Raw genomic sequence first — 20,712 nt, 5'->3', positions numbered from 1 at the left:
TATTATTGTATATAGATTCTTTTATTATGAATAAAGTTTATTTTGTATATAAAAAAATTTGTACACATACGGGAGTGGGTAGCCCCCGGGGAGCCACACGTGTGGCATCGGTGCTGTTTCTTATATAAAGAGGTAACACTGATGAATGATGTGTACAAGAACGTAAAGGCTTGCACTGTTTTATAATTGTATATAGTTTGTCTTTTATTATGAATAAAGTTTATTTTGGAATAATAAAAAGGTTCTCCCAGGACGAGGCTATCCCATTGCACTTTGGGTGTGCTGACGCCTGAGATGTCCCCAAATGCGGGATACTCAACTGCAAAATTTGTGGTAGTGGGGGACTGCGTTCACGCTCTCCCCGGCATCCAATTCAAAGACAGAACTGATGACGTTCTTTCTCCGTAGTGTGTCGCTGACGAAGGATTACCAAACCGGAGCCACACGAGTGGTATAGGTGCTGTGTTTTTTATATATGAAAAGGTAACACTAATGATTGATCCGTACACAAATGTAAAGGTTTGCACTGTTTTATTGCTGTATATAGTTCGTTTTTTATGACGAATAAAGTCTATTTTGGATTTTTTTAAAAATTTGTACACAGCAAGTTCCCACCAGCTGCAAGGTGATATTGACCGAATAACCTTCAGCTGTGGTGTGGGGTGGACGTTGGATGGGACACTGAGAGCTTCCCTGGCATAGAGGCATACAGCAGGGAAACAGGCCCTTTGGCCCAACTCGTCCATTGCAGCCAAGCTGCCTACCTGAGCTAGTCCCATTTGCCTGCATTTGACCCACATCCCTCTAATCCATGGACCTGTCCAAGTGTCTCTTAAACAGTGTAATTGTCCCCACCTCTGCCACTTCCTCTGGCACCTCGTTCCACACACCCGCCACCCTCTGTGTGGGAAAACTTACCCCTCGGGTCCCCTTTACATCTCTCCCCTCTCACCTTAAACCTGTGCCCTCTAGTTTTAGACTCCTCTACCCTGGGGAAAACGACTGTGACCGTCCACCTTATCTAGACCCCTCATGATTTTATTGGTATTGGTTTAATATTGTCACTTGTCCCGAGGTACAGTGAAAAACTTGTCTTACAGACCGATGGTACAGGTCAATTCATTACACAGCGCAGTTACACTGAGTTTGTACAGAGTGCATTGAGGTAGTACAGGTATATAAACCTCTCTAAGGTCACCCCTCAGCCTCCTTCACTCCAGGAAGAACAGTCCCAGCCTATCCGGTCTCTCCTTATAAACCAAGTCCTCCGGTCCCGGCAACTTCCCTGTGACTTGACAATAATGCCATGGACTTGTCATGTCTAACAGAGGGAGCGGGCGGCTCCTGGATCTAACATCACATCCGATCGAGCTGCTGCAAACGCAGCACCCCCTCAGCACCACACTGCAGGTGTGGTTTTGTAGTGCAGCTGGGGAGACCCCCCAACCTCCCGACGCGGGGCTGACAGTCACTGCTGGCTCCACTTATTAAAAGTGGAATTGTTTCTGGGCTGTTGGGATCTGAGGGTCTTTTCCAAGAGGGACCAATCACAGTTGACTTGACACCTGACAGCCCAGTGAGTCCGAATCAGAATCAGGTTTATTATCACTGACGTATGATGTGAAATGTGTTGTTTTGTGGCAGCAGCACAGAGCAAAGACATCAAATTACTATAAATTATGAAAATAAATAAAGTGCAAAAAAGGAATAACGAGGTAGTGTTCATGGGTTCATGGACCGTTCAGAAATCTGATGGCGGAGGGGAAGAAGCTGTTCCTGAATCGTTGAGTGTGGGTCTTCAGGCTCCTGTACCTCCTCCCCAATGGTAGTAACATGAAGAGGGCACGTCCCGGATGGTGAGGGTCCTTAGTGATGGATGCCGCCTTCTTGAGGCACCGCCTCTTGAAGATGTCCTCGATGGTGGGGAGGGTTGTGCCCCTGATGGAGCTGGCTGAGTCTACAACCCTCTGCAGCCTCTTACGATCCTGCGCATTGGAGCCTCCATACCAGGCTGTGATGCAACCAGTCATGATGCTCTCCACCGTACATCCGTAGAAATTTGTAAGATCGGGTCAGCTCAGCCAGAACCCAACCTACTGGAGCCCAGACTCTACTGAACCCCATTGGTGCCACAACACACTATCTGCTGGAGGAACTCTGCTGGCCAAGCAGGCTCTGTGGTGGGAAAGAACTGTCAATGTCCCGGGTCAAAACCCCGCATCAGGACTGAGAGGGGAGAGGTGAGATAACCAGTAAGGCTAAGGTAGGAGGGAGGGAGCGGTGAGACTGAGGAGTGGGATAGGCAGAGGTGAGGGAGGGGAGGGGTGGAGTTGGGTGTGGGTGAAAGATGGAGACAGACAAAAAGGCAGGTGGACCGAGGTGGGGCAGGGGAGGGTGAAGGTGGAGACGGCCGCTGGAGGGAGAGAAGCAGGAACACAGAGGGCTCCCAGTGCTGGACTCAAGATAAGTAAAGGAGGTGAGAATGGGATCCATCGGGGAGAGGTGCATGGCAGATGGAACCAGAACCAGAGAGGGGTGGTGGGGGAGAACCTGTGTGTGTAGTGGGTGGATGGAACCAGGAGGCGGAGGGGGAGGGAGATGGGTGAAGGAGGGCTGGGGGAGGTGTGGGAAAGGGAATATGAATGGGAGGACTGGGGGAGGATTGGAAGGAGAGGGGCGGGAGAGGTGGAGTGGACACACTGGAAGGGAGAGTTCGAAAAATTGGAAACCTCAACGTCCACACCATTGGGTTGTAGACTTCCCAGGTGGAATATGAGGTGTTGTTCCTGTAGTTTGCATTGGGCCTCACCAGAGAAGGCCAGGGATGGACAGGTTAGTTGGGAATGGGGAGGGGAATATGTAGCAGTTAGCGTAATGCTATTACAGTGCCAGCGACCTGTGTTCAATTCCCACCGCTGTCTGTAAGGAGTTTGTACGTTCCCACCATGACTGCGTGGGTTTCCTCCGGGTGCTCCGGTTTCCTCCCACATTCCAAAGACATACAGGTTAGGAAGTTGTGGGCATCCTATGTTGCCGCCGGAAGCGTGGCGACACTTGTGGGCTGCCCCCATAACATTCTACGCAAAGATGCATTTCACTGTGTGTTTCGATGTACATGTGACTAATAAAGATCTTATATTATGTATATTACGTAAATGGTCTGAACCGGGAGCTCGGGATGGCCACTGCGGACTGGCCAGCGTCCACGCAGACTGGCCCAGTCTGTGCTTGGTCTCGCTGGCATAGGGGAGGCCACGTCGGGAGCACCAGATGCAGTAGATGAGGTTGGAGGATGTGCATGTGAACCTTTGCCTCCTCTGGAAAGGGGCCCCTGGATGGTGGTGAGGGAGGAGGTGTAGGGAGAGGTGTTGCACCTCCGGTGGTTGCAGGGGCAGGTGCCAGGGTCAGGGAGAGCTGGGTGGGGAGGGACGAGTGGACCAGGGAGTCACGGAGAGAGTGGTCCCTGTGGAAGGGACCACGTGTCCCCATTGGTGTGATGTGCCCACTCACCAAGGAAACCCACTGCTGCTAATCACAGCACGTCCAACACTGCTCCAGCCAATCACGTGCTCTGCCATCCAGCTGGACGCAATGAACTGTAACAAGAGTGCAGTTCCTGGCACATTTGGAGAAACACGTTGGATCCTTCTCACTGTGGGGCCTGGAACCTCACTGAGGGGAACAGCTCGTTGTTTAAAACATCCATGGTGCCTGTTTTTCTGAGGGTACCTGACGTCAGTGCCGGTGTGCACAGTGTGCCGTCAGTGCATGGAGACAGGAGCAGTGGGGGCTGCAGAATTTTATTTGTATCATTTGGGACTTTGATACCAAATGGGAAAAGATGAATTACAAAATAGTATTGAAATAGGAAATCCTCTGGGCCCGTCCCTCGGGGTTGTGGAAACCCTGATCCATCTCCAGTGGAGCGAGATGCCCACGTGTGAATTCTTTCAACCTGCAGAGACCACTGCAAACCAACACCCACACAGACTGACACAGCGAGGTCTTGGCCTGGTCATAGCAAGGTCCAAGATTACTGGAGACTGCTCTGCAACATGGACTTAACACACACACACACACACACACACACACGCACGCACACGCACGCACACGCACGCACACACACGCACGCGCACGCACGCGCATGCACGCACACACACACACGCACACACACGCACACACACGCGCACACACACACACACACGCGCGCACACACACACACACACACACACACACACACACAGAGGCACAAAGTCTTGCCACACCTTTTACCCCAGGCCCTTCCTCTCACACCACTTCAGCCTCAGTGCCCCCTCCATCCCTCAGTCCCCCCTCCCTCTGTTCCCTTGCTCTGTGCTACCGTCAGTGTAAGAGGCAGAGAAGATAGAGAATTCCTAGACTGCATTTAGAAGAACTTGTTTAGCCCAGTGAACATGAACAGGCAGGGACTGGACAGATATAGACCACAGGCAGGCAGATGGGATGAGTTAGATTGGCATCATGGTCAGCACAGACGTGGTGGGCCGAAGGGCCTGTTCCTGTGCTGTACTGTCCTGTGTTCTAAGGAGGGGGAGTATAATTCCTGATCAGTCACTAACCGTGAACAAATAACTCCAGAAACTTACAAACAAAACTCCAGGCTGACTCTGCAGTGCTCACTAGCAGAGGTGACGCCCCCGGTGAGGATGTACTGTCAGGTACAAACATCCCGTGACACCGTCTGAAGAACAACTGGAGACATTGTCCGAGGGTCCAGTCCAATATTTCCCCCTCAGTCACCACCACTAAACAATCTGGTCCACAAGACCATAAGACATAGGAGCAGAATTAGGCCATTCAGCCCATCGAGTCTGCTCCGCCATTCGATCATGGCTGATTATTTTTTCAACCCCATTCTCACGCCTTCTCCCCATAACCCTTGACCCCCTTGCCAATCGAGAACCTATCAATTTCTGCCTTAAAATACACCCAATGACTTGGCCTCCTCAGCCGTCTGTGGCAATGAATTCCACAGATTCACCACCCTCTGGCTGAAGAAATTCCTCCTTATCTTCGCTCTAAAGGGAATTCCCTTTATTCCGAGGCTGTGCCCTCAGATCCTGGACTCTCCCACTGATCCTCTCCACGTCCACTCTATCCAGGCCTTTCAGTATCCGGTAGGTTTCAATGATATCCCCCCTCATCCTTCCGAACCCCAGCGAGTACAGGTCCAGAGCCATCAAACGCTCCTCATACGTTAACCCTTTCATTCCTGAGGTACTTATTGCATTGCCTGTTTGTGGGATCTTGCTGTTCTCGACTTGCCTGCTGCATTAAAGGATTGACAACACTTCAAAAAAATCATCCCATTGCCAGTAAAACACACTGGGGCCCACTGAGCCTGGAACAGGAGCCGCAGAAATGTGATTCCTGAAAGCTCAGTGTGAAGATCCGCCTCCCCTGTAAGTGCTTGCCTCTCGATGCTGGTGCATGCAACGTATTGCACAAGGATCCTCGTAAATTTCATTTGCCCTCTACAAATGCCACAAACTCGCTAATGCTCTCCGAGCCACGGGTTAGTGGAGGAATAATTGCATGATCAGGTGACGTGTATGCAGCTGTAATCGAGGAATCAGATCAGTCTCACACCACAGCACACAAACCAACGCGCTAAACCACGTCATTACAAAACGTTGTTTAACCTCACCGACCGCGGGAAACAAATGATCATTTCGAGACTACAACCGGTTTCGGAGGTAGAGCAACGACTTCAATCCGTCGTTGGAAATTCTCGTGGAAATCTGCACGGTGATGGAACATTGTTTCTGAACCGTTCACTGACAAAACCACCATTCACAACGTTGGGACATCCCAACCCGTACCACAGTCAATGGGGAACTTTTGAAGTGGGGCTGATTTTGTAATATAGGAAACAGCAGCCAATCTGTGCACAGCACAATCCCACAAATAATTTATTAGTTGTGACATCAGAGGAGCTATTTGGTCCATCAGGTCTGTGCTATCTCCCAGAACAGCAATCTGATCATCCCATTTCCACACTTATCTCCCAGTAACCCACAGACTCATCAATTCCCCCTCCCTCCAATTCTCCCACCACCCGTCTCTGTGACTCCATAAATGCAGACGTGGGACTAACTCAGATAGACAGCAACAAACAAGGAACTCAGTGGGTCAAGCAGCATGTGGGGGATGGAGAGGAATTGTCGACATTTCGGGTTGAAACCCTGCATCAGGACTCTCCCTAATTCTGTTCCCCCACACAGACGCTGCCCGACCCGCTGAGTTCCTCCAGCAGATTGTTTGTTGCCCTGAATTCCAGATCTGCCGTCTCTTCTGTCTCCTAACTCAGGCAGACATCTTGGTCGGCATGGACAAGTCTCCCTCAGCACTGCACCGAAATATCAACCCACATCTCTGGTGTGGAACCAATACCGGTTGAAGGTCAAACTCAGAGGAAGAAGCTCGAGGTGCTTGACACATTTGATGAAGGGCTTTGACTGAGTGAAGGTCTGTGTGGCAGGAGGGTTGGTGACCAGGGAGCACAGCATGAAGGGGTCAGCAAAGCACCGCGGGGTGGGGGGAGAGGAGGGGAACGTTTTACACAGCGGGTGGCTGTGATCCATGGCACACTGCCTGAAGGGGCTGTGGGAGCAGCAACTGGGGCTTCACACCGGAGGTGAGATGAGGAGTGTGCAGGGCTGTGGGGAGAAGGTGGGGACCGACTGCAGAATCAGTCAAAGAGCTGGCACAGGGGCAATGGGCCAAATGGTCTCCCTTGGCACAATGGGGTGTGAAAGGCTGAACTCTCCCTGGTGACCCAGGCAATATTCATTGCTCAGTCATCAGCTCCAGGACAGGTCACAGGTCACCAAACCCAGCACAGGTCACAGGTCACCAGCACCAGGACAAGCGCACGGGTGTCTTTGGAATGGGAGCACGCTGTCTCCGCGGGCACCCTGGTCGAGTTCCGCGCTCGGTGGGCCCCTCAAGGGAACGCATGTGTCGTGGACGGTTCCAATGTGATTCCAATCTGTTGTGTGTTGCGGTAGCGGGCGTAGTGTTGCATGTGTGTTTCACGGGTATTGGTTTGCTTGGTTGTTTCTTTCTGTATTAGACGTACAGTTTTTGATATTAGTTGTTTTTTTGTAGTGCTTTTAGTGAATAAGCGTTTTGTAATAAAAAAAAGTACCAGGACAGGTCACAGGTCACCAGTACCAGGACAGGTCACAGGTCATTGATTTTTTTGGACATTATCTGTGTGCTAATAATTGAACATAATGGGAGCTGGAGCAGGTCTTTCTACCCCTCATGCCAGCTTCCCTCATCAGTAAGACCACTGCAGCTTGCCCCCTCACCACTGCTTTCCTATACAGACCCCATTTCCCGCAATTTCCCGTATATCCAGATATCTGTCTTGAATCCTGGCTACTATCTTTCCCCATGTTATTGGTAATTGGTTTATTATTCTCACATGTACTGAGATACAGTGAAAAGCAGTGCATAAGTACATCGAGGTAGTACAAGGGAAAACAATAACAGAATTCAGAATGTAGTATTACAGCTACAGAGAAAGTGCCGTGCAGGCAGACAATAAGGTGCAAGGTCATAATGAGGTAGAATGTGAGGTCAAGAGTCCATCTTTTCATACTAGGGGACTGTTACATGTACATTGAAACACACAGCGAAATGCATCTTTTGCGTAGAGTGTTCTGGGGGCAGCCCGCAAGTGTCGCCACGCTTCCGGCACCAACATAGCACGCCCACAGCTTCCTAACCTGTACGTCTCTGAAATGTGAGAGGAAACCGGAGCACCCAGAGGAAACCCACGCGGACACGGGGAGAACATACAAACTCCTTACAGACAGCAGCCGGAATTGAACCCAGGTCGCTGGCATTGTAATAGCGTTATGCTAACCACTACACTACCGTGCCTGCCCCAATAGCCTTATAACAGTGGGATAGAAGCTGTCGAGCCTGGTGGTAGGTGCTTTCAGGCTTTTGTAACTTCTGCCCAATGGCAGGGGAGAGAAGAGAGAATGTCTGGGGTGGGAGGGGTCTTTGATTATGCTGGCTGCTTTACCGAAGCAGTGAGAAGTGTAGACAGAGTCCATGGAGGTTTCCGTGATGTGCTGAGCTGTGTCCACAACTCTCTGCAGTTTCTTGGGGTCACCGGCAGAGCAGTTGCCGTACCAAGCCGTGATGCATCCAGATAGGATGCTTTCTATGGTGCATCGATAAAACAGTGGCTACAGTTTAAAAGTTCATACTTAGTACAACAGCACTCTGAAGCTGTGAAATGTGTGATAGAAATGCAAATTCTCTCTCTCTGTTACAGTTGGCAGGAATACAATCGCAAATATGAAGATTGCTGACTCAATTACCCTCACAAATTCACAACAGGGAGGAGGATATCTGTGGGAATTAAGTGGTGGAATCTCTGCCAGGTACAATATAATTCACAGATTACCACCTGAGGGTGTATGTGTGCTTTTCAATTAACACAATTTGATACCTGCCAGGTGAAACCTCTAACTGTGGTTCATGCTGCTATCAAGTGATATCCAGATGATAAGTAACAAAGACAGGCTTGCATTGCTCAAACACCTTTCATGAGCAGGGGTTTCATGGCCAATGAAACAATGAGGGAAAGCAGAAGCCAATTTGTACACAGCAAGCTCCCACAATGTGACAGTAACCAAACAGTATGTTTTGGTAACACAAGAGACTGCAGACGCTGGAATCTGGAGCAACACACAAGTTGCTGGAGGAACTCAGCAGGTCAGGCAGCAACTGTGGGGGAAATGGACGTCGAGACCCTTACTGTCGACTGAGAGATAAACATTGGACAGAACACCAGGGTGATCACCTGTTCTTCTTTGAAATGGGCCATGGGATCTTTCACACCCGCCCGAGACCTTGTAACATGTCAGCTGAAAGATGGCACGTCAGACAGTGCGGCACTCCCCTCAGTACGTCAGCCCAGCGTCCCCGCAGCGAGATGTGAACCCAGAAGGCCAACGCAACAATCAGCAGGCAGAGGCACAGAGCAGAGCCATACTCACAAACTACAATTGTGTTCTTTCGTGTTCTCCCCTCCCCTGTCCCCACTGGACTTCCAGTCTCTGGGAAGAGCTGCTGATCTTTTAGCCCCTCACTGCATCGTTGCATGGAGTGGCGCCAGTGGAAGGTATGGACAGACAGACAAGGCGGGTAGAAGGCAGGTCCTGCAACAGCCAGTAACCTACAGAATCATCTCACCTCCAGGAGCCACGTCAGAGTCATTCAGGACCAGAAGTCAGTTTTAGTAACCCCGACACATTTTAGTAGAAGCTTGTAGAATCAGAAGTAGAAATTACAAGTCATAAAGAGGCCATTCTGTCCTTCTGTTCTGTGCTGGTGTTTCTCCCTGTGAGGTCCTCCTGACCCCTCTCCTCCTCCCCCTCTCCTCCTCCCATTCCTCACCATATCCAGTCTCCCCTCCACCCCTCCCTGTAGGAATGGCTCCTGCATTCCTGGTCTCCTCTGCATATTCACAACTGGTCTCAGGTCCTGATCTTCCTCAGAAACAGAGGAGGTTCTTATTTATTCATTTTTCAGAACTTGTGCATCGCTGTCCAGACCGGCATTTATTGTCACGATGCAAGAGACTAAGGATGCAAAAGGCTGAAGGTTCAGAGGGATATGGGCCAAATGCAAGCAAATGGGACTGGCTCAGGTAGGTAACTTGGCCAGCATGGATGAGTTGGGGCAAAGGGCCTCTTTCTGTGCTGTATAACTCCATGACTGCAGGATATCCACCCTGAGTATTGAGTAACACTCCCCCAATCACAGTGCAGCATCTCCTCCCCTTCTGAAACCCAACCCACCCCCCTCCCTCCCTCCCGTCACGCCTCTTCCCAGGAACATTGAGCTGCCAGTCCTGCCCTTCCCTCCGTTCCCGTGATGGCCACAATATCGTAATACCACGTGCTGATCCACAACGCTCTGCTCCTGGGCAATAAGGACACTGCAGAAAGGTATATGTGATGGTTGTCACTGGGGGGGGGGGGGGTGTCATCTCCCCTCCCCACTGCATTTCTCATAATGCAGCAGTAGATAAGATTTCTTTATCAGTCACATGTACATCAAAACACACAGTGAAATGCATCTTTTTGCGTTACTAAGAATGTGCCCGCAAGTGTCACCACGCTTCCGGCGCCAACATAACATGCCCACAACTTCCTAACCCGTACGTCTTTGGAATGTGGGAGGAAACCTGAGCACCCGGAGGAAACCCACACAGACACAGGGAGAACATACAAACTCCTTACAGACAGCGGCTGGAATTGAACCCGGGTTGCTGACGCTGTAATAGCGTCGCGCTAACCGCTACACTCCCACTGGTGGGTTACAGACCGAGGCGCAGGAGACTGCAGATGCTGGAATCTGGAGCAACAAACAAGATGCTGGAGGAACTTGGCAGGTCGAGCAGCATCTGCAGGGGGGGGGGGGGGGGATGAATCGTCGACGTTTCTGATGGAAACCCCTGCATCAGGACATTTATTGTCCATCCCTGACTTCCCTTGAGAAGGTATTGGTATTGGTTTATTATTGTTATTTGTACCAAGGTCCAGTGAAAAACTTGTCTTGCATACCGATCGTACAGGTCAATTCATTACACAGTGCAGTTACATTGAGTTAGTACAGAGTGCATTAAGGTCATACAGGTAAAAACAATAACAATACAAAGTGTCACAGCTACAGAGAAAGTGCAGTGCAATAAGGTGCAAGGTCACAACAAGGTAGATCGTGAGGTCAGAGTCCATCTCATTGTATAAGGGAACCGTTCAATAGTCTTATCACAGTGGGGTAGAAGCTGTCCTAAAGTCTGGTGGTACGTGCCCTCAGGCTCCTGTATCTTCTACCCGATGGTAAAGAGAGAATGTCCTGGGTGGGTGGGGTCTTTGATTATGCCGGCTGAAGATGGTGATGAGGCACTTTCTTGTCCTTCTGGTGACGGTGCTCCCACGGTGCTGTTGGGGAGTTCCAGGGTTTAGACTCAGTGCTGAGGAAGGACTAGCGATATATTTCCAAGTCAGGATGGTGTGTGACTTGGAGGGGAACCTGTCGGTGGTGGTGTTCCCCTGCGTCTGCTGTCCTTTTTGGAGGGAGAGGTTGAGGGTTTGGGAGTGGCTGGGGTGAATAACTACAGAGCCATGGTACGTGGTGGTGGGGGAGCAAATACTGAGGGCGGAGGGCGAGGAACCAATCAGATCAGCCCGAGTGCTTTAACAGTTGAACCTGGTTCAGGCTCACCACATTTGCAACTGATGACCAATGTACTCAGCACCAGCCTCCCATTCCCTCCCTCGCTCTTCCCGCGATTTCACACAGAGAGTGGTAAAAGGTAGGATGATGGATAAAGGGGGTGGGGACCATTGTAGGTTCCTGCTGTTCTGTGGGAGGTCATTGGATCATATCAGTCGGCTAGCTTCATCTTGGGTCATTTAAAGACCACTGGCCTCGGGGAACTCTCAGCCAGGTCACCAATGTGTAAGGGACAGTCATCTCCTCCGAGCCACCCCCGAGCAACTGTCTGAGGTGAAGCAACTCTCCACGTTGAAGGCCGAGAGAGGTTTTTGGCAGCAGGGCCCCATCATGGAGAATTTCAACACAGGAAGCAAATCAAATCCTCATCTAGGTATCTCCTCAGCTGGGTGTGACACAGGAGCTGAAGGCGGTGAATGCGAGGTGCGGAGGACAATATCGTGGGCCACGAGGACTCCAGATACATGCTGGCGTTGTCACGGTACACTGAGTGGGTCAGCATGAGAATAAAATGTTACAGGGTCTACTTCACCATCCGCCAGCCCACAGGTGCTGAGACGTTCCACCAAACACTGAAACGTTCCATCCAGAGAGCCCGGTTCGATCCTGACTTCTGGTACTGTCTGTCTGGAGTTTACACGTTCTCATGGGGAGTATCTGCCAGAGTCAGAGAACCACAGAAAGTTCAGCATGGAAACAGGCCCTTCGGCCCATTGGGTCCGTGCAGACCATCAACTACCCATTTACACTGATCCTACATTAATCCAATTATTTATTCTCCCCACATCCCCACCAACTTCCCCACATTCTACCCCTCACCTACACACCAGGGGCAATTTACAGCGGCCAATTTAACCCACCAACCCGCACATCTTTGGAATGTGGGAGGAAACCGGAGCCCCCAGGGGAAACCCACGTGGTCACAGGGAGAATGTGCAAACTCCACACCGACAGCGCCAGAGGTCAGGATTGAACCGGGGTCAGCGGAGCTGTGAGGCAGCAGCTCTAACTTCCTGTGTCGCCTGGCTAACTGAGGTCCAACACCCTCAGTACCACCACCTGCTTTCCCCAACCCCCTTTCTTCATTTCTCTCCCTGCTGGGAGAAATGATCCACTCTCAAACTCCCCTCACTTTACACTGAAACCTCTTTACCACAACTTCCACCACCAACATGTTGAATGTTCCCCACTACAGCAACCCCGTTGAATAGTCTTCGACCTCAAATGTTGCCTTTGATTCTCTCTCCACTGCGGCTGCCTGACCTGCTGAGTGTTTCCAACGTTGTCTGTTTTAATTCCATATTCACTCCAGACTGACCCCCCCACCACCATCCAGACCCACTGCTCCCAGCTCACACCAGATCCCATCCTCACCCCCACCGCTCCTGACCACACTGGTTCTCGATTAAACTTCATCTCAGTTTCAAAGTTCTCATCTTCAGATCCTTCTGTGGTCTCACCCCTCATACCTCTTGTGACCTCCTCCAGGATCTCTGAACTCCCCATATCTCCCATTTTAATCCCCTCCCCTGGACCCCAAGCTCTCCCCTAAATCTCTCTGCACCTCTCTCCTCATTTAATGCTCTCTTTACCATCTACCACTGGCCGAGCTTTCAGTCACCTGTCCGAATATCTCCTTGCAGATTGAGGCGTCTAACATTGCCAGACATTGTTAAACAGATTACCAAGTGGTTCAACGTTAAGGACGTTGCAGGGATGCAAGTTGTTATTGTTGAATTTCAAGCACACCAAGATGCCCTGTTTTATAGTTAATTTGTGGCATGGAATTTCCTGGTGGTCTGAGGAATTTCCACTCTAAGGAGGGAGTCACGTCATAGTATTCTTGGAAGGATGCTGCTAGGGCAGGGTTGTTTGGCACCTGCTGTTTGACTTGAGAGCTTCAAGTATAGAAGGAAAATGAAGGTTGTTAAAGGCTGTACACACATGTCGCTTTGTAATAATCTGTTTTGTACAGATGGATGTTCTGTACAAGATGAACGAGGGTGAAGGCTAATTGAGAATGTTCTTCTGGGTAACTAAGGTTCTGTTGATGCCGTACATGGTAGTGTTCTGTCGATAACTAAGGGCTATCCATATATGGTGATGTGGTGATGTCTGTCGATATGGTGAGATCTTACGTTTTGTCCGGTAGGCATCTAATTTTACCTTGTGCAGCCATTTGGTTCTGTTTTTTAATTTCTGCTATTTGTGCTTGGATGCTTGAAGTCACGTACTCTTGTTCTATAAAGGAGGGCCACGAGCTGTATTTGGGGGCGGTCAGGGCACGGACAGTGGGCGATCAATGACTAGCTCTCTGACTGTCACAGAATCTTCTGCGTCTCCTGGTCATTCTCGAATCTCGGTAATCCACGACACAAGTTCCTAGGAGTGAACATCATCAACATGTTCTGGTCCAACATGTTGGTCCATTTCAGGTGCTTGTGACTCAGGTGTAATCGTGGGGAAGAGACACAACTGGTGACTGTGACTATGTCTGGCACCTTCAAAAACCCAAAGGACTTTAGGGTCAATGAGGCCCTTTTGAAGTGTACACTCTGATGCAGAGTAGGAAACGTGGCAGGCATTTTGTGCACAGCACGCTCCCACAGACAGCACCGTGTTAATAATGAGGAAACCTAGTCTTGTGATGTTGGCTCTGGGATACAGAGTGAGCCAATCCCCTGGGAAGACACCCCAGAGCCAGGGGATATTTTATTTTCACGTGGGGGAGCAAAGGGGACTTCACCAGGTGTGGGCAGTACCCTTGCTGCTTAACGTCATGGAATCCCTCTCCAGAGACACAAGACCCAGGCAGACACTCCCCCTGCTGTACTGAGGGGGTGCAATATTGTTGAGGGTGCTGTTTGAAGGCTCTGACAGTAGATATAATTCATTATAGACTCAGCCAGCTCCATCACAGGCACAACCCTCCCCACCATTGAGGACATCTTCAAGAGGCGGTGCTTCTAGAAGGCGGCATCCATCACTAAGGACCCTCACCATCCGGGACATGCCCTCTTCTCGTTACTACCATCGGGGAGGAGGTACAGGAGCCTGAAGACCCACACTCAATGATTCAGGAACAGCTTCTTTCCCTCCGCCATCAGATTTCAGAACGGTCCATGAACCCATGAACACTACCTCGTTATTCTTTGTTTTTTGCACTATTTATTTATTTTTGTAATTTATAGATTTTTGTCTTTGCACTGTACTGCTGCCGCAAAACAACACATTTCACATCATATGTCAGTGATAATAAACCTGAATATGATTCATGCATCTCTGCCAATATCTAAAGCCCTACTCAACAAGGACTTTAGTCGCTACTGCAGCGTGGTCTCTGGGAGCTCAACATCCCCAACTTGACCCTTGCATTTCCTACATTACTGCTGCCTAGCTCTGCTCAAGAACCCAGGTGCTTCAACTTTACTCATCCCAACAGCTACAACTACTAATTTTAACCAAAGTCACTCCCCAAGCCTCTGGTTACACCTGGAAGATGTGGTAGTGTTGGAGAAGGTGCAGAGCAGATTCACCAGGAGGTTACCTGGGGTGGAGCAGTTCAGTTATGAGGAGAGACTGGAGAGGCTGGGTCTGTTCTCCCTGGAGTGGAGGAGGTTAAGAGGGGACATGATTGAGGTATATAAATTATAAGGGGTATAGAGAGGGTGCACTGCAGGAAACTCTTCCTCCAATCAGAGATAGATAAAACTAGAGGACAGAGATTTAGGGTAAGGGGGAAGAGATGTAGAGGGGGTTGAAGAGGGACCTTTCTCACCCAGAGAGCGGTGAGTACCTGGAACACACTGCCTGAGAGAGTGGTGGAGGCAGAGTCACTGAGTGTTTAAGTGTCTGGATGAGCACTTGAATCTCCCAGGTATACGTGGTAGGAGATGGGGTTAGTACAGAAAGGTGCTCACTGGTCAGTGTGGATGTAGTGGCTAAATGGCCTGTTTCCATGCTATACCCCTCAATGACTTATCTTGATGAGCTGTCAGTCAGATAATTCAATGTGAGACATTGAGGGGCACCCCGTTGGGTTAGTTACCAGAGAGGACATCCACAGGGTCCACCACAGCTACGGCAATGAAACAGTTAAATCTGCAAAAGCATAGTAAATAAATTAATCACACTAAACAAGCAACAAAGGCCACCCCACTCTATCTTCAAATGATGCTGCCAATCAGTTCTGGACTCACCGCTTCTTGAGGGTGTGGTTTGAAAGGGAAACTTACAAATTAGTGCTTCAAGTAAACCGATCCATCCTGTCCACCCGTGTATCCGGGGGATACAAAGACCAATCAGTTCGCAAAGCTGGGAGAGAGGGGCGTAGAGTACCTGTGATCAGTCTGAATGATGCAGCTTGCAGTTGGATTACATGTTATGTATTTGTTCATGTGCTTTTCAGGAGACAGACTGCGTGGTTACACTTAAACACATGGCACTTGGCAACGCTGTATGATCCAATCCTCCCTCCTCATCACTGCCAATGGAAGTGTTGATTTTGTAAATAATAAATACATCCTCAACCAGCTGTTGAGGAAACATCTTATTTCCCCCACTTTATTTCACAATAATTTGCAAATATCAGTGCAAAAGCCAGAACTTTTAACGACAGGTAACCAATCTAACTGACCTCGTGCTCTTATTACATATTCAGCACAGGTATGGAAAGGACATCATGAAAACACATTAAGTATTCATTTCTACATCACCATAGTTGACAGAGCCCTTAATCACATTTCTTCTATCTCCTGAACCTTTGCCCTCAGTCCCCTCTCCCCCGGACAGACCAAAGGTCTGTCCACTCCACCAGCCCACTGATTATCCTTTGAAATTTCTGCCACCTTCAGTGTGGTTCCACCACCAGACACGTCTTCCCCTCCCCATTCAGTGAAGGACTGGTCTCTTCACGATTCCCTGCTTCTGTCCCCATCAACCACTCCCCATCTTGTGATACCTTTCCTGCAAACCACAGGCAATGCAACACCTCTTCCCTTCCCCCCCTCCGGGGACTCAAACAATCCTTCCAGGTGAAGCAGTGATTCACTCGTACTTCTCCCAATCTAGTGAACTGCGTTCGGTGTTCACACTGTGGTCTCTATGTTGGAGAAACCAATGTAGGTTGAGTGAGTGCTTTGCAGAGCACCTGCCTTCAATCCACAAGGATAACTGAGGCTTCGTGTTCCCTATCCCTTTAACTCACCATCCCATTCCCACCTTTTCCCTTATCCCACTGGCCCCCATCACCCCATCTCTTTCCCCTCCCCTGCCCTCTCCATCTGCCCATCGCACACACACCCCTCCCTCCGGTTCCCCCCCTCACCCCCTTCCCTTTATTCCATGGTCCACTGTCCTCTCCTGGGAGTGCAAGACACTTCCTTGGGGAAAAGTTCCATCTCCTGGAGAAAGTGATACATTTCCTTGGGGCAACGTTCTATTTCCCTGGTACAGTTCCCTGTGACACCATTCCACTTCCCAGGAAGAGTGAATCATTTCTTTGGGGCAACATTTCATTTCCTTGTAGTTTTAAGTTGCAGTTACGTCAAGTGGTAAGTAGGGAGCCTTTAGACTTGCAGGTAGTTCGGTCACCACCTTGAACTGGTTCATTGAAGTCAGCTACTCAAAGGTGCTGAGAGCTGGGAAAATAAATCTGTGAGGGCCGCTAAAGATATAGTATCCTCTGGGTGTAGAGTTCACTGAATGCAGAGTTTGGTTACAAAGCAAGAGAATTAGAAAATTAAACCAACTGAGTAAACTAAACAAAGAAATCATTTTGAGGCAGGCAGGCCAGGTGCTTCAGCTTCTGTGTGGGAGTTGATGGGGACCATTGTGCTCCATGGTGACCACAGCTGCATTAAGCGCCAGTGGCTTGAGGAAAGTTGACTCAGAGTTGATGAGCTGGAGTCTGAGCTTTGGAAACTGCAAAGCATCAGGGAGGGGTTAGGTTACCTGGACACTTTGTTTCAGGAGGCAGTCACACCCCTTAGGTGAAGGGCTGTAGAATCGGTCAGTCAAGAAGGATATGAGGTTGTGACTGAGAGTGGTGCAGGAATAGGGGTCCAGGTGGTAGTGTTTGGGAGCCTCAATGCTTGTGGATGAGAGTAGACAGCAGGGGACCTGGGTAACCTGGCCACAGCACTGTGTTACACAAGGCTATTTAATTTTTTGGACTATAAAAGAATGTGTTGGTAATGCGTACAGTTAGAGGATAGAAACCATTGTAAGCAGAGTCCAAGGCTGCCCAGTACCAGAGTTAAGGACTGAAGAGATATAGAGAGGGAGGGGAAAGATCCCGATGCCGAGGATATAGACAGGACTGTGCAGGCGGAACCCCTGGTGGAGTGTGAACCAAAAAGGCAATACAGAGGAAGGATCTCAGCTCAGAAAATCAAGTACAATGGGTTACACTGTACAATGGGATACAGTGGAGGAAAGGAAGTGACGGAAAACTTTGGTGGGAATGTATGTAGGCCCCCAAACTGTAAGGTGTTGTAGGGACTAGTACAGACAGAACAGAGAGACCCAGGGGTACAAATACATAGTTCCCTGAAACAGGCAACACAGGCAGGCAGGGTGGCGAACAAGGCATTTGGTATGTTTGCCGTCATCAGTTAGGTCATCGAGTACAGGAGTTGGGAGGTCACGTTACACCTGTACAGGATGTTGGTCAGACCGCACCTGGAGCACTGTGTGCAGTTCTGGTCACCACACTACAGGAAGGCTGTGATTCAGCTGGAGAGGGTGCAGAGGAGATGCACAAGGATGTTGCCAGGACTGGAGGACTTGAGTTATAACAAGAGACTGGGGCTGAGGGGTGACTTTATTGAGGTTTATAACATCAAGAGGCTTAGGTAGGGTCAATGGTCACCGTCTTTTTCCCAGGATAGCGGAGTCTAAAGCCAGAGAGCATAGGTTTAAGGTGAGAGGGGAAAGATTTAGAAGGGACCTGAAGGGCAAATTTTTCACACAGTGGTGGGTATATGGAACGAGCTGCCAGAGGGAGTGGTAGAGGCGGGTACAATTACAACACTTAAAAGACACTTGGGCAGGTACATGGAGAGGAAAGGTGTAGAGGGATATGGGCCAAATGCGGGCAAATGGGACCAGTACAGGTAGGCACCTTGGCTGGCATGGAGGAGTTGGGCTGAAGGGCCTGTTTCTGTGCTGTATGACTCTAATAACAAGTCCACAGATCCTTGAAGGTGGCAGCACAGGGTAGATAACGTAGTTAGGAAGGTATATGGGATACTGGCCTTCATTAGTCAGGGCATTGAATACAAGAGCAGGGAGGTTATGCTCCAACGTTATAAAACCTTGGTCAGACCTCAGCTGGAGCACTGCGTGCAGTTCCTGTCACCACACTATGGGAAGGATGTGATGGTGCTGGAGAGAGTGCAGTGAAGATTCACCATCAGGATCATGAGGGGCATAGACAGGGTGAAAGCACACAGTCTTTTTCCCAGGGAGGGGGTGCTAAAAACAAGAGGGCATAGGTTTCAAAACAGAGGCGAGAGATGTAAAAGGGAGATCAGGGGCAGCTTCTTCACACAAAGGGTGGTGCGTATTTGGAAATGAGCTGCCAGAAATAGTGGTTGAGGTAGGCACATCAGCAACGTTTAAAAGCCATCTAGATGTCCATGGATAGGAGAGGTTTAGAGGGCTATGGGCCAAACGTGGGCAGATGGGACCAGCTCACTGGGCAACACAGTCGGCATGGACGAGTTGGGCCGAAGGGCCTGTTTCCGTGCTGTATGACTCTGTGACCAGGACGGTGCCTGGGATGGAGCAGTTCAGTTATGAGGAGAGACCGGAGAGTCTGGGTCTGTTCTCCCCAGAGTGGAGGAGGGGACGTGACTGAGGTTGAAAAAATTATGAGGGGTATAGATAGGGCAGGCTGCAGGAAACCTTTCGCCATACCAGAGGTAGATAAAACTGGAGAAAATAGATTTTAGGGCAAGGGGTAAGAGATTTTGAGAGGATCTGAGGGGGACCTTCTTCACCCAGGGAGTAAGGAGTACCTGGAACACACTGCCTGAGAGAGTGGTGGAAGCACAGTCACTGACAGTGTTTAAGGAGAGCCTGCCGAGCACTTGAATCACTCAGGTATACAGGGCTCTGGACCAGGTGCTGGGAGATGGGATTAGTACAGAACGGCGCCCACTGGTCTGTGCGAACAAGTTGGGCTGAATGGCCTGTTTACATGCTGTATGGTTCTGTGACTTGAAGGAAATGGTAGAGGAAATTAAGCAAATTGCGTCTGCCTTCACAGAAGAAGACACAGAAAACCTCCCAGAAATCCATGTCCGGAGTGAATGAGAAGCTCAAAGCAATGAGCATCAGTGAAAAATACATATTTGAGAAATTAATGGAACGAAGAGGTGATGGACCCCCAGCATCTGATGACCTGCATTCTCGGGGTTTGTAGGTGGTGGCTGTCGAGACAGTGGATGCATTGGTAAGGAAATTTGGGATGTCCCCTTTGACCCTCACCAAGTTTTACAGATGCACCGTGGAAAGCATCCTATCCAGATGCATCACAGCTTGGTACGGCAACTGCTCTGCCCAAGACCGCAAGAAGTTACAGAGAGTTGTGAACGCAGCCCAGTCCAACATACAAACCAGCCTCCCCTCCATTGACTCTGCCTACACTTCCTGCTGCCTCGAGAAAGCAGCTACGCAGCTAGGGTGGTACAAATATGGAATGAACTCCCAGAGGAAGTGGATGAGACAGGTACCTTAACAACATTGAAAAGATACGTGGACAGGTCCACGAAAAGGAAAGGTTTAGAGGGATATGGGTCAAACGCAGGCAAATGGGACTAGCTTAGATGGGCATCTTGGTCGGCATGGACTGGTTGGGCCGAAGGGCCTGTTTCTGTGCTGTATGACTCTCTGACTCTAACATAATCAAAGACCATTTCCACCCGAACATCTCTCTTCTCCCCTCTCCTATCAGGCAGAAGATACAAAAGCCTGAAAGCACGTACCACCAGGCTCAAGGACAGCTTCTATCCCACTGTAATTAGACTCTTGAATGAACCCCTCAAATGCTAAAAGATATAGTCTTGAACTCTTGATCTCCCAATCTACCTCATCATGGCCCTTGTACTTTATTTGTCTACCTGCACTGCACTTTCTCTGTAACTGTAACACTATATTCCGCATTCTGTTTTCTTTTTACTACCTCTGTGTACTTATGTGTGGCATGATCTGTATGGATGGTGCACAAACAAAAGTTTTTCACTGTGACAATGGTAAACCAATTACCAATACGTCCCATCAATTCAAGATCAATTCCCACAGATGACAAGGTAGCAAAAGTAACTCCACCATTGAAGAAAGACAGGAGAGAGAGAACAGGGCCTTCGATCATCTAGTATTAAAGAAGTGTTGAAGGACAGT

At 49.6% G+C, this 20,712-nt stretch overlaps 1 pseudogene; it reads left to right on the top strand.

Annotated features, from left to right (window-relative positions):
• The first annotated feature begins 216 nt into the window (after positions 1-216).
• On the top strand, positions 217-365 carry LOC127567574 (uncharacterized; annotated as a pseudogene).
• Positions 366-20,712: the final 20,347 nt, after the last annotated feature.

This window comes from Pristis pectinata, chromosome 2, assembly GCF_009764475.1.
Source record: "Pristis pectinata isolate sPriPec2 chromosome 2, sPriPec2.1.pri, whole genome shotgun sequence".
Taxonomy (NCBI): domain Eukaryota; kingdom Metazoa; phylum Chordata; class Chondrichthyes; order Rhinopristiformes; family Pristidae; genus Pristis; species Pristis pectinata.
This window is presented reverse-complemented; position numbering and strand designations above follow the sequence as displayed.